This window comes from Somniosus microcephalus, chromosome 4 (assembly GCF_052327205.1).
Source record: "Somniosus microcephalus isolate GS21.2 chromosome 4, FLI_Smic_1.0, whole genome shotgun sequence".
NCBI classification, from domain to species: Eukaryota; Metazoa; Chordata; class Chondrichthyes; order Squaliformes; family Somniosidae; genus Somniosus; species Somniosus microcephalus.
The window spans coordinates 161582993-161606412 of NC_140990.1; the positions used below are offsets into that span (position 1 = coordinate 161582993).

Sequence of the window (23420 nt, forward strand, 5' to 3'; positions counted from 1 at the left end):
CACTGGCAGGGAACCTTGCCCAGCAGCCGTACATATTGGCAAATGGAAGGCATACTGCCCACAACTTTCCATCCTGTAATTTTCCAATACTCATGGCTGATGGAGGACGTTCCCAACCAGCATTGCACACATGGAAAATCAGCCTAAAATGTTCCTTCATTTGAGAAGCTGAACATTTCAATGATCCCAAAGGCAGAAGGTGTTGAAGTTAACAGACTTATTTATATAATGGCCCAGAAATTCGGGTCGGGGGCTTCCCGCGGGTGCAAGCCCCCGACCTGCACTTACCTAGCACGTCGGCCATTGAGCTGTGGGCCCGTGTGGGATTCCGATCCTGGGCTTCCTCCAACTGCCGGTGCGCAGTGCTTGCGTATCCCAGGGGCGCAGTTAGTTCGAAGCGTCCCCTGGGATCACGTGGGCCATGGAGAGCCAATGGTAGCAGGGAATGCTTCATTCATAAGTTTGACAGGAAGAGCTGTCAAACCTATAAATACTATAAGCCCCAAAACATCACTAAAACTTCAAATAATTTTTTTTTTAAATCACATTTTTAAAATAACTATAAATTACATGAAATAACTATTTTAAGCAATAATTTAAATTTTTGGAAAAATTAATTACATTTTCTAACGGGGCTAAAAATAAACTTAATTTTCTTTAAAGTATTTAAAAATAATAAACCTGTGGAAAAAATGTTTTAATTTTAATTAATTCACCACTTACCTTGTTAAAAGCAGGCCTTGCGTTCCACCTGTCAACCCCTTCTTTCAGGGGAACGGAAGTTCCGGTTTCCCGCGCATGCGCAGTGCATGCACGAGACCGGCACTTTCGTTGGGCCTACGGGTGTGTACCCCGTGCGTACTCACCCGTGGGGACCCGAATTTCTGGGCCATTATCTAGGCCTTTGTTTTGGGAAGTGTTTTTTATTCCCATGCCTCTTTACCAAGTACTGAGCTGGTGGGCAGTTGATTTGCTCAGAGGCTATTACGAACGATGCAGCGTACCTGGCTGAGGGCATCATGTCACTGTTTGAATTGCTTACATTTATAAATTGTGTTTTCGATGACTGTTGAGATGAATTCTTTGTGGTTTGATTATTTACGTGAATACCAAAAAATAGCTTGTCAGTTATGGGGCAAAATTGGGCTTGGGCGGGAATGCAAAACAGGCGGTATGCATTGGTCGCCCATTATACGCTCCACGATTGTTTCAAATCATTCATTTCAATATCTCAATAAACAAGAGGCTTTACAATGCAGTTGTTACCAGAGCTACTGCTTTAGGTGTTGGTTGAGGGATAAATTTTGGCCAGGACACCAGGGAGAACTCCACTTCTCTTCGAATTGTATCATTACATCTTTTACATTCCACCTGAGAGGGCAGACGGGGCCTTAGTTTAACGTCTCATCCGAAAGACCTTTGACATTTCCACAGCACTGCAAGTTTCAGCCTGGATCATGTGCTCAATTCTGTGGAGTGGAGCTTGAACCCACAACCTTCTGACTCAGAGGCAAGAGAGCTACCACTGAGACAAGGTTGACGCTAATGGCCAATGGCAACAGCCCGCCCCCTAGAAGAGCTTTGTTTCGAGAAATGGGGGCATGAATACAAGTGAGCTGCCAATCTGGCTGCCTGCCTTGGTAAACAACAACAATTTGCATTTATATAGTGCCGATAACATAGTAAAACATCCCAGGGCGCTTCACAGGAGCGATTATCAAACAAAATTTGACACCGAGACACATAAGGAGATATGACAGGTGACGAGATAAGTTTTATGAAGCATCTTGAAAGGGGGTAGAGGCAGAGACGTTTAGGGAGGGAATACCAGAGCTTAGGGCCTAGGCAGCTGAAGGCATGGTCTGCAATGGTGGAGCAATGAAAATTGGGGAAGCAGAAGAGACCAGAATTGGAGGAACACAGAGATCTCGGATGGTTGTGGGGCTTGAGGAGGTTACAGAGATAAGGAGGGGCAAGGCCATGGAAGGATTTGAAAACAAATGAGAATTTTAAAATCCAGGCGTTGCCAGACCGGGATTCAATGTAGGTCAGAGAGCACAAGGGTGATGGGTGAACAGGACTTGATGCGAGTTAGGATACGAGCAGCATAGTTTGGATGAGATCAAGGCTATGAAAGATGCAAGGTGGGGGGCTGACCAGGAGAGCATCGGAGTAGTCGAGTCTAGAGGTATCAAAGGAATGGATGAAGGTGTCCACAGCAGGTGAGTTGAGGCAGGAGCGGAGAACAGCAGCCAGAAAGCCTCCAGGTTTAAAGCGCTATGTGGCGGCTGTAATGTATATACCTTTAAGGGGGGGGAACTACTTTTTACAGCTCATGTATACTGTAGTACCGGCAGTGACCACACCTGTATATAACGCTGAGTAGTAATCTGTACAGATCAGTTGCAGTCTGAGCCACGTTGAGTAAACACCTATTGTACCGTTCTCCGCAGTCTGTGTCTTCTTATACACGGACGTAACAGCGGCTGGAAGAGGATGTCTGTTCCTACTTTCTCAGATCTCAGAATGTCAGCTGTGGCTTAGTGGGTAGCACTCTTGCCTCTGAGTGAGAAAGTTGTGGGTTCACAGTCCCACTCCAGAGACTTGAGCACAAAAATCTAGGCTGACACTCCAGTGCAGTGCTGAGGGAGTGCTGCATTGTCAGAGGTGCCGTCTTTCGGATGAGACGTTAAACCGAGGCCCTGTCTGAATCATAGAATGGTTACAGCACGAAAAAAGGCCATTCAGGCCGTTGAGCCTGTGCAAGCTCTCTGCAAGAGCACCTCAGCTAGTCCCACTCGCCCGCCCTTTCCCCGGTGGGCATAAAAGATCCCATTGTAGGAATTTGTGAATTCCTGACGAAATTACTAAGAGCGAGGCAATCAGCTAACCAAAACGATGCTTAATGCAAACTGGTGGAAGTAACATTCAAAAACACAGGAGAACTCAAACACAGGTCTTTGCTTAAAGCTGGCTCCATGAGGACTGAGAGGGGAGGCTCCTCAGTCTGACGTCATGACGTCATCACGTTTCCCACCGTTCGGAACGTCATGTGACCCACGTGATGACATCATCGCGCTTGGTCTTAACCCTTTAGAGACCGCGCTGTTAACATGCAGCAAACGAATACAGATACCGATTGACTTTGTTACAGGCAATTATGTACAACAATATAAGAACCCCTTGGTGGCTGTGCCACACCATGACACTATTTCGAAGATGAGCAGGGGAGTTATCCCTGGTGTCTTGGCCAATATTTATCCCTCAATCAACATCACAAAAAAAAAGGGGAAAAATTTTGGTTGCTTTGCGCCTCCCGTTAGCGCCCTAAGAGGGCACTAATGGGGCGCAAAGCAACTAGCGCCCGGGCGTGGCGATGTTTGCGCCACTCCCGAAATTGACCAGACATTTTGCGGCGGCATTAAACTCTACCGCCATGATTTCCTGCGCTCACAGATCGTGAAGTCAGTCGAGTGTGCAACGCCCCGGTAGCGCCCCGGACCGGATATTGAGTGGCGCCCCCTGCCATACCGCCTGCCGCTAGCAACAACAGGTTGAGGGGAACGTTTTGTAGCCGGGAAGGGACTAGGGGAGCGCTATTTAAAGGTGACTTCTTCCTGCTTTTTTTTGTCGGCGACATTTTTGCACCACACATTCTGAGAGAGAGAGAGAGACTTCTGGAGAGATTCAACGCTGTGTGAAGGAGTTTTGGGTACTGAGCAGCACTTTGCAGGTTCATTTTGATTTGACCTTCCTTGCATTGATTTAGAAGAGATTATGGGGATTGCACTCTGAGCTCTTTCCCTGGGCCTCTACATTGTTCTTTCCAGCAGAATTGATGTACAGGTCTCTCCAGGCTGAGAGTCAAGGCTGCAATGAGCAGGATGTGGATGGAGAGCCAGATCGACCCTCCCCTTTAAGAACTGGCCGGCGCCAGTGTGTCTGTGATCCATTGCTGACTGACATCACATGAGTTTCGCCAGCGCTCTGAGGTAGCGCCTTGCTCCTTGGCGTTAGCACCTTAAGAGAGCTGTGTAGCGCCTGATTTAGCGCTCCAATCACTTCCAGGGGCGATAGAAGCCAAGTTTGCAGTCGGAGGCGATAATTAGCACCAGGTGCTAAACTTTGCGCCCGGCCGATAATTGCGCCCCAAATGGGGTGATACCGAATTTCTCCCCCAGATTATTTTATCATTATCACATTACTGTTTGTGGGAGCTTGCTGTGCACAAATTGGCTGCCGCGTTTGCTACATTACAACAGTGACTACATTTCAAAAGTACTTCATTGGCTGTAAAGCTCTTTGGGATGTTCGGTAGTCGTGAAAGGCACTACATAAATGCAAGTCTTTCTTTTCCCTTGTTGCCTGCCCCTCTCTGGTCGAAGGATGATAAGATCTGGGGGCATCCAGACACAAGGCCCAATTCCAAATTCTTTGGGTGACCCCCTGTGTGCCCTCTGGCCAGCTTTGAGAAATGAGGTGGGAGGGCCAGAAATGCCCCCTCCTACGTCATCTGCACGGTCAGGCTTTGCCTACACCTTCTGCAGGCGCACGCTTTCTGCTTTCTCAGGGGAATCCCTGGAACTCCCACGGCAACAAAAGGGGGCGGAGACCTGGAGTCATGGGTCTTCACACTTGTTTCCTGTGCTTTCCTTCCAGATCGTAAGTGGTCCTCAGACACTGATCACAGAGAAATTGGCAACTGTCTGTGTATGTGTAGCAGTACCTTGGGATACAGCTCCAGTATTGTTTTGGGTGAATAACAATATATTGTTCCTAGAATGGGACAGTACTAGCCCCTCGAATAACAGTAATAGTTACAATTATCACTTGGCATGAAAAGAATATCAACAAACTAAAACAAAAGCAAAATACTGCAGATGCTGGAAATCTAAAATAAAAACATTTCAGGTGAATGACCATTCCAGTTCTGAAGAAAGATCATCGACCTGAAACGTTAACTCTGTTTCTCTCTCCACGGATGCTGCCTGACCGGCTGAGTATTTCCAACGTTTTTTGTTTCTATATCAGCAAACTAATTCTGTTCACAGAAACAAAAAAGGCACCTGAATGTAAAAGCTTCAGAGCGTTGCATTCTTAATGGTCAAGTTAGTGGGCGTTTCCTACACTGTAATTGCTTTGACAAGAAGTAGGCTCACACTTTTGAATTTGTGGCTGCAGTGCAAGTCTTTTCAGCTGGTGTTTTTTGTGTGTCTTGCAGGGTCTGCGACACAGCAGCAGGAAGAGGACATGGCTGACTGGGGCTGGGTGGTACCCGTTCCTCCAGTGAGTCACTCAGAGATGCTTGAAGTTTTCAATCACACCCAGCGCTAACCAACCTGTCACAGTTTAATTGAATACTTTATGTACTAACATTTTGTTAGCTGGTGTTGCGTTGTGTCAGTCTCAGTGAATGACTGAGAAGAGTAGACATTTTTTATTACACACAATATCATGGCCATTTCTGTTGTTATACAGCGTGACAATTATGTCTCCCACAGTGGGGCCAAAGTAGTAAGTCTGTGACAAATGATTCCGTTCAGACATCCACTCAAACTCCAGTACGTTTAATCCTTGTAGTTTTTGACTTAGAATTAATTTTGATGGGATAATAGCATTGAAATTTCCTGATCTGACTCTCATCTCTTCTGGTGTTTTTTTCCTCCCATATATTTAAAATTACGTAGATGGGGAATAATTTGAAGAGTTTCTTTAGGTTAGTTCAAATTAAGTGATCAACAATGAAAGCTAATAATATTCACGTTTCCATTTTGCCCTTAGTGACACTATTGGATCTTAATGTATATTGAAGCTGAGAGTTTGTTTGACCATTAATGTGATTTCTCTCTCAGCAAACTTAAAGTACAAACATTTATCACATTACATTCCCATGTGCACAATATTTACGCAGTTGTACGAGTGCATTGTGGATTCGTATGTGAAGTTTGCCAATTGGAATTTCTACCCAGACTGTCAGTTCCTGGGCTGGTTTCATACATTGAAGTCCCTATAGCAACGTAGCACAATCTGTATGCTGGTCACTTGCATCAAGCATTAAAGACTCCTGCAGCACATAGCAAACCAGACGTTCTCAGGCATGTATGTAAAAACCAGCTGGACATGTAAATATCATGAGAAGAAGTTGCATGTTGTCCTTAACGAGGTAATTTTGTTCAAAAGTGAGACACCTAGCTGAAGAATCCAGATGTACAATACAGGTTGAAAATAAGATTAGTGGGTGAGATAAATCAAGAATTAGTGTTTAGATGACACTGAATTAGGTGTTAAAAGCCTATAGATTGTAAAAGGAAAGAAATCCTAATAGAGGTAGGCTGTTCCACAGGTATGAGGTTTTGGGAAAGAATGAAATGGCAAAGTGAATCTTGATATCCACACCGTGGGAGTGCAGACAGGAGGAACAGCGTGCAAGACTGCATGGGCTAGATTTTCAGTCGCTTGCGCCAGCAGTTAGCGCCTTAAGAGAAGTGATTTCCGGGCGCTATGCGTGTAGCGCCCGGGCGCAGCGCAGTTTGCACCCCGCCCCAAATTAAGTTGCCCGTTAGCGCCGGCGCAAAGTTTAGCGCCCGCCCGGATGCGCGCGCAGAAAATGACGTCACATCCTCGTGCAACGCCCTTTGGCCGCCCCGATTCCAAACTTCAGTCGGACCGCCCCATTGTGCGGCGGGCGGCCGGAGCGTTTGGAAAAAGGAACGCAACACAACCAGCGCGGGCCCCGGGGGGCGCTAATTAAAGGGAACGCCCTCTCCAGTATAAAGGCCAGCCTTTTTTCAGAAAACAGTCTTGTGCAACGCATTTCTGGAGACACAACAAGGAGGATAGCTAACTGGTTTCAAGCAGCAAGAGCCAGGTATTTTTGGACTCAGGCCATAGCGCTGCAAGTGGCCATTTGGAAATTAGACTGTTTGCCAGGATTTGATGGGGGCTGCATGGGGTGCCAACGCGGAGCTGCAGCGCCATGTCCGTAGGGCTCGCAGACACATTGTGAGGGGGGCAGCCCTGGCTAGAGGCAGAGGGGGCTACAGGCGTCGGCCACGTAGGCCTTACCCAGTCAGGCTATACCGCCAGCAGCGCTCCTACCTAAACATGAGTGCCGCGCGATGTGTTAAAAGGCTCCGATTCCGAAAGGAGGTGATTGCAGAGATCTGCCACCTGCTTCGCCGAGATCTGCGGCCAAAGCTCAGGTGCAGGACGTCTCTGTCGGTGGAAGTGAAGGTGACGGTGGCATTGAACTTCTATGCCACCGGCTCCTTCCAATACGCTGCTGGGGACATAGCAAACATCTCCCAGTATGGCGCGCATCGCTGCATCCGCCAGGTGACCGAAGCACTGTTCAGAAGGAGAAGCCAATTCATCTCCTTCCCCATGGCCCTCGAGAGCCAGCATCAGCGCGCATTGGGATTTGCCAGACTCGGGGAATTCCCCTTGGTGCAGGGCGCCATTGACTGTATGCATGTGGCTTTGCGGGCCCCTCTGGAGCATGGCGAGCAGTATCGCAACAGGAAGGGCTACCATTCTCTGAATGTGCAGCTGGTATGTGACCACAAGCAGCGCATCATGGCAGTCAATGCCAGCTTCCCAGGCAGCAGCCACGATGCCTTTATCCTGCGGCAGAGTACTGTGCATGACATGTTCCAGGCACAGCCTCCCCCAAGAGGATGGCTCATCAGGGACAAAGGCTATCCTTTGTGCACCTGGCTCATGACCCCGCTCCGCGCGCCCAGGACCGCTGCTGAAGAGGCCTACAACGAGAGCCATCAAACCACCCGCAACATCATCGAGCTAACTATTGGGGTCCTCAAGCAGCGGTTCCGCTGCCTTGATCACTCCGGAGGAGCTCTCCAGTATTCGCCGGACCGGGTCTCCCAATTTGTGGTGGTTTGCTGCATGCTACACAACCTGGCTATCCGCAGGACTCAGGCACTGCCACCTGACGTTGGACCAGCACCTCAGGAGGAGGAGCAGGAGGAGCATGAGGAGGAGGAGGAGGAGGAGGAGCAGGAGTACGTTCCCAGGGGGGAGCGACCAGGGCCAAGGGCCGCACGACGCCACCTTATTACACGGTACTTCTAAGCCCCCTGTCAGGGAATGGCCAGGGGCCATGAGGGAAGATGAATGCAGCCGCTCCGCAAGCCCTCAGCCGGCGAAGCCAACAAACACTAAGAAGAACAACCATGGAGACTGCATGAATAAAGATAATTTTTTATTGCACAAAAATGAAAAGCCCTTCCCACATGAATCCCCAAAAACAATAAACGGGCCCCACAAAAAGCCCAACAAACGACTCACTCCCACAAACTGGGGAGGAGTCACTCCACCTTTCTTCAAACCGGGCCTCAACGTCGGCCTAACGCAAAAAATAAGCCCTCCAACAACACAACCATGGGCAAAATAAAGATGGCCACCGCCATATTAAAGGAAAGCTGCCCGCACCCTCTACTGAGTGGCCCGCGAGGGCGAGACCTTGGCCAGCCTTTTGCCTCCCCTGCCCGGCCTGCTGCTCCTTCGCAAGCTCTGCCCAGTGGCTGCTGCGAGGCTGGGGGAAGGCGCCTGAGGCTCAGATGCCCTTACGCCAGATGCCACTGGGGGGCGGCCTACACGGCGTTTGGGCCTCGAGGGGCCGTCTGCTGAGTGGCGCACCTGAGCCTGGCCACCATCAGCTGCAGCCGCTTGCCCTTGACACCTCAGTGGGGGAATGGCGGCGACGGATGGCGCAATGTGGGCCAGCTGGCGTCTGGGATGCGCTGGCTGGTGCTGTGGCGCGGTGGCACTCGGCCGGGCCCGCACTGCAGGATCCGCAGCAATCAGCCTGAGACAGCGCGTGTGGCAGCAGTGAGTGCCCCTGTGGTCCTGGTGTGCGCGCGCATCACAGCCGCCAGGGTCTTGACGGCATCAGTCAGCATGCGGCCACTCGCGGCAGTTGCTGCCCCGAACTCGCGCACACTGGTCGCCAACGACTCGATGGCCTCAGGCATGCACCCCACCACGCTCATGAGCTCCGTGTGGCGCCGGTCTGAGTCCTCGGCCATCTTATCCAGCTTCCGCACCTCCTCCGAAGTGAAGGTGTCCGGACTGGAGTCGCGACTCTCCCGCTGGGGAGGAGGGGGCCGAACTAGGGGACCCTTGCCGCGTTGGTGGCGGCGAGTGTGCCGAGCAGCAGCACTCCCCTCTGATCTTTCCCCCCTTTGGGGGGAAGGCCGCGGGCCACGCGCACGGCTGCTGGGTGGCTGGACGCCACTGGTCCCAGAAGCTGCATTGCCCTGCGACAGTTCCTCCAGGCACTCGTCCAGTGAGGAGGTGTCAAGCATTTCCTCCTCTCCTGCGGGACGTGACTGTTCCCCCGAAGGTCCGGCTTGCTCCTCCTCCTCCTCCTGGTCGGAGGTGCTGTCACTGGCAGCTTCAGGGTCCTGGTCATCACCAGCTGAAAGCAGGAATGCACAAGAGTAGCTTCAGAGTGAGGAGACGGCGTCAGCGAGGGAGTTAGGACTGGTGGCATTCAGCGCATTGGTGGGACAGTGGCAAAGGCGGTAGCTCGGATGGGCCAGTGCGACGCGAGAGGGCCAAAAGGCGAGGTCCTTACCATTGCCGGGCAGTGGAGGGTCGGATACACCGCACGCTGTGGGGACAATCACACGGGCTCCCCTGAGCACACACACGCGCTCCTCCAGCCGAGTGAGCTTCTGCAGCTTGGCGCGGCCACCCCTGGCACGGGCCTGGCGATTAAACGCTACTTTAGCCTGCAAGAGAAAGGACGGGCTGTAAGTGCGCAGTGAAGCCCTGATGTAGTGTGCACTGCCTCCCATGGTGGAATAGCTTGGACAGAGTGAAGCCCTGATGTAGAGTGCACTGCCTCCCATGGTGGAATAGCTTGGACAGAGTGAAGCCCTGATGTAGAGTGCACTGCCTCCCATGGTGGAATAGCTTGGACAGAGTGAAGCCCTGATGTAGTGTGCACTGCCTCCCATGGTGGAATAGCTTGGCCAAAGTGTAGAGTGCCGAATGGCCATTTGATGCTCATGACTGTCCCAATGCTGCTGGCTGAGGGCTGGCCAATAGGACTTTCAGCTCCCTTTGCCCATCATGTCAGGTGTACATGCAAGAATGAGGAGGAGACTGGAAAGGCTACTCACCTTCACAATCCTGGTCAGATCGTTGTATTTTTTACGACATTGTTTGTGGGTCCTGGGGGCATCGCCGGTGAACGTCACCCTCTGGGCGATCTGCTTCCAGGCTTTGGTGTAGTCATGGTGGGTTGGATTCCTCCCACTCTCTGGAAACAAGATCTTGCGCCTCACCTCCAGAGCTGTGACCATTATGTCCAGATCACCCTCTGAGAAGCGCAGGGCACGCTGACGGGCCTTCTCTGGCGTTGCCATGACTCCCTGGGGCTGAGCAGCAGTGTTGAGGCCTCTTTGCAAGGCTGCAGTGTGCAGGGCGTGGCAGCAGACCAATTCGTCCCTTCCCCCTTTAACAGCTGGTCGGCACCACGGGGTCTGCTGTCAGTGCAAAAATGACCGCACCCGCGCTGCGCCCCGCCTGGGCGCTATCCCTCTGGACCGCCGGCTTAGCGCCTAAAGGTAGGAGTGGAACGCCTCTTTTAGCGCTCCACCACTCTCTTAGGGCGAAGCCACTGAATTTCCGGCAACGGGGCGCTACTTTGGGGCGGGCGCTAACTTCGGGCGGGCGCTAAGGTTAGCGCCCCAAAACTGTCTATACTGAAAATCTAGCCCCATGTTCAGAGTTTAGGAAGAGCAAAAGAGGAAACTTCAGAGCAGCTCTGGCCCTATCAATAAAACAGAGAGACAAGGAAGATTGCAGCTGGGTCCTAGGGATCTCTGAGTTGAGGGGGAAAGATTCTGAGATGAGCCATTGACAGCAGAAATGCAATGCCTGATTTTCACTGCAGGCCAGTTTTCAGCAGGCGAGTATGAGTGTAACACAGAAACTTACCCGCTGCTTCAGAAATGATGCCCAGGCTATTCCAGCTCTTGGGCCTCATTCAGATCCCACCTGGTGACTCCCCACCCGTTCCAACTGGGAGAGTGCGGAAAATCACGCTAACCGGTGAGACCAGGTAGGTGGCAGCGGCCGTCCAGCAGGGTTTCATGATCGGGAAGGGGGAGGTGAGTCCGCGGTAGGGAAGCCTAAGCTTTTCTTGAGGGACCCAGAGGAGTACTTGCTCTTCCTGTCCCCACAAAGAAAGTTTAAAAAAAAGTTTTTAAAAACGGACCTTTTTGGGCCTCTTCTGGTCCCGATCCTCTTTGCTGTCGTCACCTGGCGGGAAATTCAACATGACTTCCCACTCAGATCACCGAGTTAAAATTGCAGTTGGTTATGTTAAAAAAGGACCCTGACTGCCCCCACCCCCCGACCCCGACTTCAGGTGGGTGCCCTTGATGCTTTTTCAGTTGAGTCGGGGAACCATCAGCTCCCAGCGTCTCCAGGACGGGTAAGTAGCCATGGGGATTTAGCTGCCCACCCGCTTGGTTTCTGCCAGGTGGATTGGGGATTTAAGAGGATCCTAGATAGCTAGCTCTGGTGGAAAAACTTTGAATGGTAATCTGCTTAGAAGTGCATGGTACCAGATTCAGTCAAAGACCTCAGAGATTTCCAAGGCAATGGCAAACAAATCACTAAACTGTCAACAACAGAGCTCCAGAGATGTGTAACACAGGTAAGATCATCACCAATGGAACAGTTATATCAAAGCAATACTGGCAGTCATAGATTAGGCCTGAGCTTTCAAGATGGTGGATAATTAGAGAAATAACAGCAGCTTCCATGAGTTTAGAAAGTACCAGTGAATGGACAGTAGGGTGGTAATTGGGAGAGTATGTGGGATCATCTTTCTGTGGGATAGGATGAACATGAGTAAACCACCAGGGAGAAGGAAAGATGAACTGGGGATAGAGACTGAAGATGCTATTTTCTAGAAACTCATGTGAATAAACTGTATGACTTAAACAACTTTAGATGATTATGGGGATATTATCATCAAACTAGGGAGTTTTTCTAGACAGGCTTATGTTCTGCTCTGACCTGCTCTGAACATTCTTTCAAACAGATATCAGAGAGATCATTTACACTGTGCAGTATAAAGCTTATCAGTACATTTACTGATTTTTTTTACATTTTAAATAAATAATATTCATCTGGCTGATAGAGACTGACACCATTTTGTCAGCAGCCGCATCACTTCACACCCTCTGTATAGGTATTCAAGAAAGTGTCTTCTAGGACCTATTAGCATGGCCACAATATGTTAGTGAGGCAGGTATCTCGAATTATTAAATTAAATCAAATGTAGCATTCAGTTGCATAGACCAGGCTTGTATTCCCTTGACTATAGAAGATTAAGGGGTGATCTAACTGAGGTGTTAAGATGATTAAAGGCTTTGATAGGGTAGCTAGAGAAAAACTATTTCCCCTGGTGGGGGAGTCCAGAACAAAGGGGTCATAACCTTAAAATTAGAGTTAGGCTGTTCAAGGATGATGTCAGGAAGCATCTCTTCACACAAAGGGTAGTGGAAATCTGGAACTCTTTCTCCCAAAAGGCTGTTGAGGATAAGTCAAAGGAAAATTTCAAAACTGAGATTGATATACTTTTGTTAGGTAAGGGATGTGGAACCAAGGCAGGTTGATGGGGTTAAGATACAGATACAATTGGGAAAGTGGTAAATCTGGCCGGGTGGCTGCTACTTAAAGGCATCGTGTAGCAACAACAACAACTTGTATTTATATAGCCCCTTTAACATAGTAAAATGCTCCAAGGCATTTCACAGGAGCGCTATCAAACAAAATTTGACACGTGCCACATAAGAAGATATTAGGACAGGTGATCAAAAGCTTGGTCAAAGAGGTAAGTTTTAAGGAGCGCCTGAATGAGGAGCGAGAGATAGAGAGGCATAAGAACATAAGAAATAGAAGCAGGAATAGGCCATATGGCTCTTCGAGCCTGCTCAGCCATTCAATAAGATCATGGCTGATCTTCTACCTCATCTCCACTTTCCTGCACTATCCCCATATCCCTTGATTCCCTTAATATTCACAAATCTATTGATCTTTGTCTTGAATATACTCGACGACTGAGCCTATACAGCCCTCTGGGGTAGAGAATTCCAAAGATTCACCACCCGCTGAGTGAAGAAATTTCTCCTCATCTCAGTCCTAAATGGCCAACCACTTATTCTGAGACTGTAACCCCTGGTTCTAGACACCCCAGACAGGGGAAACATCCTCCCTGCATCTACCCTGTCAAGCCCTGTAAGAATCTTGTATGTATGAAATGGGTCTTTTTCCGAGTGGCAGACAGTGACTAGTGGGGTACTGCAGGGATCGGTCCTTGGACCCCAGCTATTCACAATATATATTAATGATCTAGACGAGGGAACTAGATGTAATATCTCAAGTTTGCAGACGATACAAAGCTGGGTGGGTGTGTGTGCTGTGAGGAGGATGCCGAGAAACTCCAGGATGATTTGGACAGGTTGGGTGATTGGGCAGATGCAGTATAGTGTGGATAAATGCGAGGTTATCCAATTTGGTGGCAAAAACAGGAAGGCAGATTATTATCTGAACGGCAATAGATTGGGAGAAGGGGAAGTGCAATGAGACCTGGGTGTCCTTGTGCACCAGTCGCTGAAGGTAAGCATGCAGGTGCAGCAGGCAGTTAAGAAGTCAAATGGTATGTTGACCTTCGTAGCGAGAGGGTTTGAGTACAGGAACAAGGATGTCTTGCTGCAGTTGTACAGGGCCTTGGTGAGACCACACCTTGAGTATTGTGTGCAGTTTTGGTCGCCTTATCTGAGGAAGGATGTTCTTACCATGGAGGGAGTGCAGCGAAGATTCACCAGACTGATACCTGGGATGGCAGGAATGACGTATGAGGAGAGATTGGGTCGATTGGGCTTATACTCGCTGGAGTTTAGAAGAATGAGAGGGGATCTCATTGAAACTTATAAAATTCTGACAGGACTAGACAGACTAGATGCAGGAAGGATGCTCCCGATGGTGGGGGAGTCCAGAACCAGGGGTCACAGTCTAAAGATAAGGGGTAAGCCATTTAGGACAGAGATGAGGAGGAATTTCTTCACCCAGAGAGTGGTGAACCTGTGGAATTCTCTACCACAGAAGGCAGTTGAGGCCAATTCATTAAATATATTCAAGAAGGAGTTAGATATATTTCTTAAGGCTAAAGGGATCAAGGGATATGGGGAGAAGGCAGGGACAGGGTACTGAGTTTGGATGATCAGCCATGATCTCATTGAATGGCGGAGCAGGCTCGAGGGGCTGAATGGCCTACTCCTGCTCCTATCTTCTATGTTTCTATGTTTCTATGTTTCTATGTTTCAATGAGTTCACCTCTCATTCTTCTAAACTCCAGAGAATATAGGCCTAGTCTACTCAATCTCTCCTCATAGGACAATCCCCCCATCCCAGGATCCAGTCTGGTGAACCTTGGTTGCACTCCCTCTATGGCAAGTATATCCTTCCTTAGGTAAGGAGACCAAACTGTACACACTACTCCAGGTGTGGTCTCACCAGGGCCCTATATAATTGCAGTAAGACATCTTTACTCATATACTCAAATCCTCTTGTAATAAAAGCCAACATACTATTTGCTTTCCTAATTGCTTGCTGTACCTGCATGTTAACTTTCAGTGATTCGTGTACAAGGACACCCAAGTCCCTCTGAACAGCAACATTTCCCAATCTCTCACCATTTAAAAAATACTCTGCTTTTCTATTTTTCCTACCAAACTTTACATTTCTCCATATTATATTCCATTTACCATGTTCTTGCCCACTCACTTAGCCTGGCTATATCCCCTTAAAGCCTCCTTGCATCCTCCTCACAACTTACATTCCCAACCAGCTTTGTATCATCAGCAAACTTAGATATATTACATTTGGTCCCCTCATCCAAATCATTGATGTAGATTGTGAATAGCTGAGGCCCAAGCACTGATCCTTGCAGTACCCCACTAGTTACAGCCTGCCAACCTGTAAATGACCCATTTATCCCTACTCTCTCTTCTGTCCTTTAACCAAGCCTCAATCCGTGCTAATATATTGCCCCCAATCCCATGAGCCCTACTTTTGTTCAATAACCTCTTGTGTGGCACCTTATCGAATACCTTCTGAAAATCCAAATACACCACATCTATTCTGCAAGTTACAACCTCAAAAAGCTCGAACAGATTTGTCAAACACAATTTCCCTTTCATAAATCCGTGTTGACTCTTCCTAATCCTATTATTATTTTCTAAGTTCCTTGTTAACACATCCTTAATAATAGATTCCAGCATTTTCCCTGCTACTGATGTCAGGCTGACTGGTCTGTAGTTCCTCTTTTTCTCTCTCCCTCCTTTCTTAAAAAGTGGGGTTACCTTTGCTACCTTCCAATCCGCGGGAACCGTTTTAGAATCTATGGAATTTTGGAAAATGACAACCAATGCATCCACTATATCTATAGCCAGCTCTTTCAAAACCCCAGGATGTAGGCCATAAGGTCCAGGGGATTTATCGGCTTTCAGCCCCATTAATTCCCCAGCACTATTTTTTTTACTAATACTAATTTCTTTCAGTTCCTCATTCTCGCTAGACCCTTGGTTCTCCACTATTTCCGGGAAGTTTTTTGCGTCTTCTTCCGTGAAGACAGATACATCGGGCTGGATTTTGTCAATGTGGGCGGGCTGGGGCGTGTCAGGTGGAAATCGTGTCAGGACCCCGACTCCTAATTGAAGTGCTGAAAAAGTGGGATTTTCCCCGAATTGGCCAATTGATTTCCTGCATGTGGGAACCCCTGGCCCAACTAGTCTTTTCAGACAGAAAGTCGCCTCCGATGACGTCATCAATGCTGCTGGTTTTAAGGCCTGCAAGCAGCCTTGCTTCTTCTGGACACTGCAACCTTTATGGCCATTGCTGTCTTCGCCTTCTTCATCAACTATGTCCAGCAGTAGGCCAAAGTGTGCTCCACACTTCGATGAGCCCTCCCTCCAAGCTCTGGTGCACGGCACGAGATCCAGGAAGGAAGTGCTGTTCCCTTCCTCAGGGAGAAAAAAGCCACCCCAGCAGACAAAAGCTGTGTGGCTGCAAGTGGCCCAGGAGGTCAGCTCCATCTCCCTGAGCTGCAGAACCTGGTGGCAATGCAGGAAGAGGCTTCATTATCTTCTCCGAACAGGAAAAGTGAGTATGACTTTCCCATCACTCTCAATCTGATTCCCATCACCTCTCTTCACCAGCACTCTGCTTTGCCAACCTCTTCCTCCACATTCCACTTGACACTTACATGCCTGCACCCTCACCCATTCCCTCTCTCTCTCTCTAAGGTCACATTCACTTAACTATTCGATCATGCAGCCCTCACACTCCCTATCACTGTGATGCCATGACAACAACAACTTTCAGCACATAGGGAGGGTCCTTTGTATCCTTCTAAGCATCTATGCTATGGATTCTCTACACTCACTCCTTCATTCTCATTCAAACTCCACTTGTGTCCCTCATTGCAGGAAAAGAGAGCCCACAATAAGAGGGAAAGAGCCATGACCGGAGGAGGGCCACCCTCAGTAGCCCAGCTCACCCCCTGGGAAGAGGCGGCCCTGGAGATCGCCGGAATCGAGGAGGATTCCCAACTGGGGGACGGACAGACGGGTGCATCGCAGCAAGCTGGTGACAGAATAGTTTGGCATCTCTCTCATTGACATTGCATGAGTCACTGATAATAAATCTGATGCTCTAACAGATTGACTTATGATCATCTGCACTTTTCAATGTTCATGTAACCTTGACCTCACATCTCTAACTCTTTCCTTTACTCCTCCACAGGACCATCGAGAGCCCCCGTCCCCACCGTCCAGGAGGAACAGCCTGAACTTCCAGACTCCTTAGAGGAAGCTGGAACCTCTGAGGGCGCAGCATCAGCAGAATTCAGAGCACCCAGCACCAGCGCAGACACTCACACCTCGGTGGGACATTCGCGAGATAGAGTAGTGTTGTCACCTGGTGTATCACAGCTCACAAGTGAGCATCAGCAGATGGTGGAGACAGGGACAGCAGTGGAGAGTCCTCGTTGGAGGGCGCAGGACTCTGCCAGCTCGGCTCAGCTGCATGTCGACCCTGTGTCTCCAGGTCCATCCAGAAGCTGGCCACCAAACTCCACACTCTTGGCCTGAACACTTCCCTCTGCAACTGGACCCTGGACTTCCTAACAAACAGACCCCAGTCTGTCAAATTAGGTAACTGTAAAGTCTGTGGGTTATATGGCGAATTAATACACAGACTACAAGAGTAAACTTTAACAGGACTTTACTATTCGAAGGTCAGGGCGAATCTGCCCAATAACTCATTACACAGCACTTATATACCGGTGTGGTCACCACCGGTATTACAGTATACAGCAGCCAAGATAAGGTAGTGCAACCCCTAAAATAGTTCTCTTAAAGGTGGACGGTTACATACAATAGTTCTCTTAAAGGTAGAACGTTACATACACTACAATCCTCCCTTTTTAGCTTACAATATACCTATTCCCCATTAAACATAACATCATAACATATATCCAACTTCATGTAAAAACAGTTCACAGATGCAGTCTCTGCGGAAAACAGTTCACAGATTCAGTCTCTGCAGAAGCGCCTCCTGCGCTTCCTGACTCGGTCCGGATAACGCCTCGGTGGTGTAGTAGGTTCACGTTGCTGGGGTGACTCATCTAATAGTCCCTCACTAGACTTAACAGCTTGAACTTCCGTAACTTCAGAACCAGCCTTGCTGACTTCTAAAGGCTCGAGTACCTTGGGAAGTTTTTCTACTTCCAAACGGATTTGACTCAGTTCGGAAGGACCACGTGCGTGACCTGGTAGAGGTGATAATGGTTCAGATGGGTCATCATCTTCTGCTTCGTCTTTTCCTTTTCTGCTTCTTGGAGACTCTCTGGGCTCCACTGTCAGCTGCCAGCTGCATGCACAGTTCCTCCTTCTCTTCCTCCTTTTTCCGTAGTAGCGCCACCATCTCCCGGTGTTCCTTAGACTTTTTGTGATTCTTCATGGTTTTTGCACTTTGGGAGTTTTCATCACAAGCTGTGCAGAACAGGTCATCGTAATATTCGGTGTCGTCCAACAGGTCATGGTAATATTCGGTGTCGTCCTGAGCTAGGCCAGCGAGAGGGTCTTCTATTTCCTCCATACCCAGCTGGACATTAGCCAGCTTTTGTTCCAAATCCAGACATCTTTCCTGAAGAGACTTCTTCATGCGTTCAGCTTCATCCAGCTTTTCCTGGGCTTTCTGCAAGTCTTTTACTAATGACATCATTTGTGATTTCAATACTTCAACTTCATTCGGAGATTGATTGATCGGACTATTCAATCCCTCTACTGGAGCAGCTGTTTCAGCATTCTGTTGTTCTACATTGACGTGAGTCAGCGTACTTTTGGCATCCAAGGGCTGCTCTGCTGCAGTCTTCTCAGTCTGTGTTGCAACCTCAGCTATTTCAATAACTTTTGAGAGCTCCGAACCCCTTTCCTTTGAAGATTGAAGCTCGTGTTCAAGTTCTTCCCATTTCAGAGTCTTATCCCTCAGCATATGAAGGAGTTGGCTGACCGTTAACTCTTCTGACATCAGACGTTTCCCAGTATCGTCATCCTGTGTTTTTGACGGATAGGCTACAGGGCTGTTTGTAACCTTGCACTGGGGCCCCTTTGCTGCTTTTAATTCTCCATCGTCTGCAGCCTCCACCATTCGAATTTCAACAAATGAATCGTCCGGTGATGCTGCACCCAACTTCAGTTGGAGCTCGGAATTCATGGCAACCAAATCAGCCTTTTCTGCCTGCAACCTGCTAACAAGCGCCTTCAGTTGCTGAACATCTTGCTCCACCAGATTAGAGCACACACCTTCAGAAACCGAATCAGCTTTGATTCGTTTGGCCTCCTCGCGCAGACGGTTTGTGCGCTCCTGCTCCATTTTCTCCATCAGCTGCTTCTGTTGTCTTTCCAGATTCTCCCACTCTGTGTCAAAGAACTTTTTCGTTGCATTCATCTCTTGCTCAAGACGGCGAATCATTTGTTCTAATTGCTGTTGTAGTTTGAAATGGAGTTGAGTTCGAGCCCGGTGTTCCTCAGAAATGTGCATGTCTGTAGACTGGACAGACTCAGAATTCTCTGTCAAACTATGTTGTTGTTGTTCAGTGGAATTCTGTTCTGAAACTTTGTTCTCCTCTGAAGCATAAGCATTTATGCACTCCTTCGTTTTTCCAACATTAGTCTGCAAGTCCATTTTAGCCTTGTCTTTTGCACATGGGTTGGTCTTACCATCATCAGTTCCAGAGTCTGAGCTGATTGTCTTCACCGAGTTCTCACTCTTTATGGCTTTTAGGAAGTGCCAGTCCATATTTATTTTCTTGATCCACTCCTGTCCCAGAAGTGGTGGACCCCCCTCAGGTAGTACATATAAGTCCATTCCTTGGTGTTCTTTGCCCTTGTCTCTCACCTTGACTTTTATCTTTCCGATGGGGTATACTCTTCGCCCCGTGTATGTCTGCAATACAATCTTGGTATCTTTCAAGGGAATATGTGAGAATAGCCTTTTGTAGTCCTTTCGGTTTATAACTGTTAGGGCTGATCCTGTGTCCAATTCCATTTTCACTTGGACTCCGGCTATTTTGAGCGTGACCCAGATAATTTGTAGGTCAGCTTCCTTACTCGCATTGTGAATTCTCAGACTACCCAGTTCCTGGCTGTTGGAGTCTGAATCCGAATTCTGTTCATCTGAATTCTTCTCAGCCACCTTGTGTACCTTGCTGTACTTTTCCTGCGGTGACTTTTTTGTTGTTGCTGGTCTTCTTTCCTGAACGGCATACTTTAGCTATGTGACCAAGCTTGCCACATTTTCTACATTCCTGGGTTTTAAACCAGCATTGGTTCTGGTCGTGTGTTGTCTTCCCACAATGATAACATTTCGTTGTACCCGAAGTCATTTGATCCACGCTGAGTACCGCTGCCTTCAGCTGCATTTCCGCAGTACCTCTCGCTGCGGCTTCGTGCGATGCTGCAATAAGGACAGCCTTATCAAGTGTAAGATCGTTCTCTTCGAGCAGTCGCTTTTGTGTTCCTTCCTTCGACAACCCGCACACGAACTTGTCTCTCAATGCCTCTGTCAGATTTTCCCCAAACTGACAGTATTTCGCTAGTCTACGCAGTTCAACCAAGTATTCCGCGTTGCTTTCCTCTTTCCGTTGCGTTCTCGCACAAAATTTGAATCGTTCCGCCAACATCAGCGGTGTGGGGTTCAAATGATCCTTCAGGACAGCAACAATATTAGCGAAAGTCTGATCCGCCGGTTTAGCTGGTGATAGAAGATGCTTCAATAGCCCGTATGTCTTCGCCCCCATTGAGTTTAGTAAGGTTAGAGCTTTATCATCATCTGCTATTTTATTGGCCTCACAATATATCTCGATGCGTTCTACATACGTGGCCCAATCTTCCACCTCGGAATCGAAGTCGTTGATGTTACCATGCTTAGGCATCTTCACTATCTTTCTGAGAAACAACAACGAATTTGTTCGTTACTTTTTTTTTCCAAAAATGGCGGTTTCCCGCGCTTGTCTTCTTCCCCGCCCACTTTCAAAATGGCGGTTTCCCGCTGCTGTCTTCTTCCCCGCCTACTGGCGGCTTCCCGCGTTTCTTCCCCTGGCGGGAGGGGTAAGCTTTCCCTCGGGCGACGACCGCTGGCTTTCGGAGTTCGCAGCCTGCGCGCCGGCTTCAGTGCGTTCCTTGTTCCCTTTTCTCGGCAGGGCAACCGGCGCTGGGGACAACCCGTTGGTGGCGAACAGTTCCAGCCGCTGGGCGGAATCTCGCTCGGTCTCCCTCGCTCGGTCCCGTTCCCCCCTCGCTCGGGCTCTGTCTCTCCCGCTCGCTCGGGCTCTGTCTCTCCCTCAGCGGCTTTCAATCGCGCCTCCCAGCCCTCTCGCAGTCCGGTCCTTTCCTCCCCCGGCTGCGGCTGAGTTCTCCGTGGCGCGCCGGCTTCAGTTTATTCTGAAGCTCTCCCGCTCGCTCGGGCTCTGTCTCTCCCTCAGCGGCTTCCAATCGCGCCTCCCAGCCCTCTCGCAGTCCGGTCCTTTCCTCCCCCGGCTGCGGCTGAGTTCTCCGCGGTTTGAATTATTTATTATTATCTCCCGCGCCTTACGATCCCGGTCGCAGCGCCTCGCGGCCTCGGTAGCTGCCCGGCCTTTTTCACCGGTCGCGGTCGAGCTATCTCACGACGCTGTTGCGTCTCCCAGCCCGCTTGTAGCCCGGTCTCTCACACCGGCTGCATTCCCGCTTGTAGCCCGGTCTCTCACACCAGCTGCGTTCCCGCTTGTACCGCGGCTTCCGTGCCCTACGCTGCCCCAGTCTCAGCGCCTCTGGCCCCGACTTCTGTCCGGCTCCTTTCCCCCGACCGTGGTCGAGTTCACCGCCCTTATCCTCCATTTCTTTTTATTTTCCCCCTACTCACAGTCAACGTGGCCGACTTGCTTCTCGTGGCTGATCGGCTCACTCACCACCGTGACAGAAGGGACGATCACTGCCTGTTGCTGATGGAAGGCTTCGTGTCTGAATTCTTCCTTCTTCCTTGCTCTGCAGACTCGAGTCTTCTCTCAGCAGAACGACGAGGGCGGATGCCTCTTCTCGACGCTCGTTAACTGCTTCGGATGTATCGCTGCCGCAGGGTAAGATCGAACTCGTCGCCACTGTAAAGTCTGTGGGTTATATGGCGAATTAATACACAGACTACAAGAGTAAACTTTAACAGGACTTTACTATTCGAAGGTCAGGGCGAATCTGCCCAATAACTCATTACATAGCACTTATATACCGGTGTGGTCACCACCGGTATTACAGTATACAGCAGCCAAGATAAAGTAGTGCAACCCCTAAAATAGTTCTCTTAAAGGTGGACGGTTACATACAATAGTTCTCTTAAAGGTAGAACGTTACATACACTACAGTAACCACACCTCCGCCCCCCTGACCCTGAACACGGGGGCCCCACAAGGATGTGTGCTGAGCCCCCTCCTCTACTCCCTCTTCACCCACGACTGTGTGGCTGTTCATGGTTCCAACACCATCATCAAGTTTGCGGATGATACCACGGTAGTAGGCCAGATCACCAACAACAATGAGTCAGCCTACAGGGAGGAGGTCCAGCATCTCGTGAAGTGGTGCGCCGATAACAACCTGGCCCTTAACATCAAGAAAACCAAAGAAATCATTGTGGACTTCAGGAAGTCTAAAGGCGGAAGTCACACCCCCATCCACATCCAGGGGGCTGTGGTGGAAAGGGTGGACAGCTTTAAGTTCCTCGGAGTCCACATCACGGAAGACCTCTCCTGGTCCCTCAATACCTCCTCTCTGGTGAAGAAGGCCCAGCAGCGCCTATATTTCCTAAGGAGGCTGAAGGGATGTAACCTGTCACCCCTGATCCTCTCTAACTTTTACCGCTGCACAATACAGAGCATCCTGACGAACTGTATCACAGTATGGTATGGCAGCTGTAGCTACTATGACCGGAAAGCCCTGCAGCGGGTCGTCAAAACTGCCCAATGCATTACCGGCACCCGGCTACCGACCATAGAGCACATATACCAGAAACGCTGTTTACGGAGGTCACGGACCATCATCAAAGACCCTACCCACCCCAGCCACAGTCTGTTCGCCCTCCTGCCATCTGGGAGACGCTACAGATGCATTCGCACCCGAACGACCAGATTTAGGAACAGCTTCTTTCCCAGGGCTGTCATCCTACTGAACTCCACAAATAAACTCTAAAGCCTGCACATCTGCCAATGCACTTTATTATGGTTATGTTTATGTTAATGTATTACAAGCCAAATGAATGTTGAATGTTTAAATGTCTTAATCTAAATGTACACTCTCGGGAGCCGCAAGCCTACATTTTGTTGTACTGCACTTGTGCACTAACAATGACAATAAAGTTGATTATTATTATTATTAAGGAGAGCGGTGCTGCAACTCCAGGAACAGGTGCAGGAGTCTCTGGCAGGTTTTGTCTCCAGGGTCGCTGCAAGTGTGGAGTGAATGGAGGAGTCCATCACGAACATGAGCAGAGCCTTTGTGGAGGCATTGGCACATGGACGCATCACCGTGGAAAGAATGGCAACCTCCGTGGAAAGGATGGCTACCTCCATGGTTAGGCTGGCTACGGTAGAGGAGAGGATGGCTATGTCCATGGAGGAGCTTAGTCGCCAGGGTATGGAAAACATGGTAATTGTTCAGAATAGACTGACATCTCTTGAGGAGCCATGGTCAACTATTGAGCAAACAAACCAGACCTTCATGCAAGTCCTCTGGAGTAGGACTTCCAGTGCAGAAACAGGTCCTCATGGCCCTCCTGCAGTGCAGCAA

At 49.3% G+C, this 23420-nt stretch overlaps 1 pseudogene; it reads left to right on the top strand.

Moving 5' to 3' along the window:
- Positions 1-23420, top strand: part of LOC147119964 (uncharacterized) — a 1277156-nt pseudogene that overhangs the window by 927857 nt on the left and 325879 nt on the right.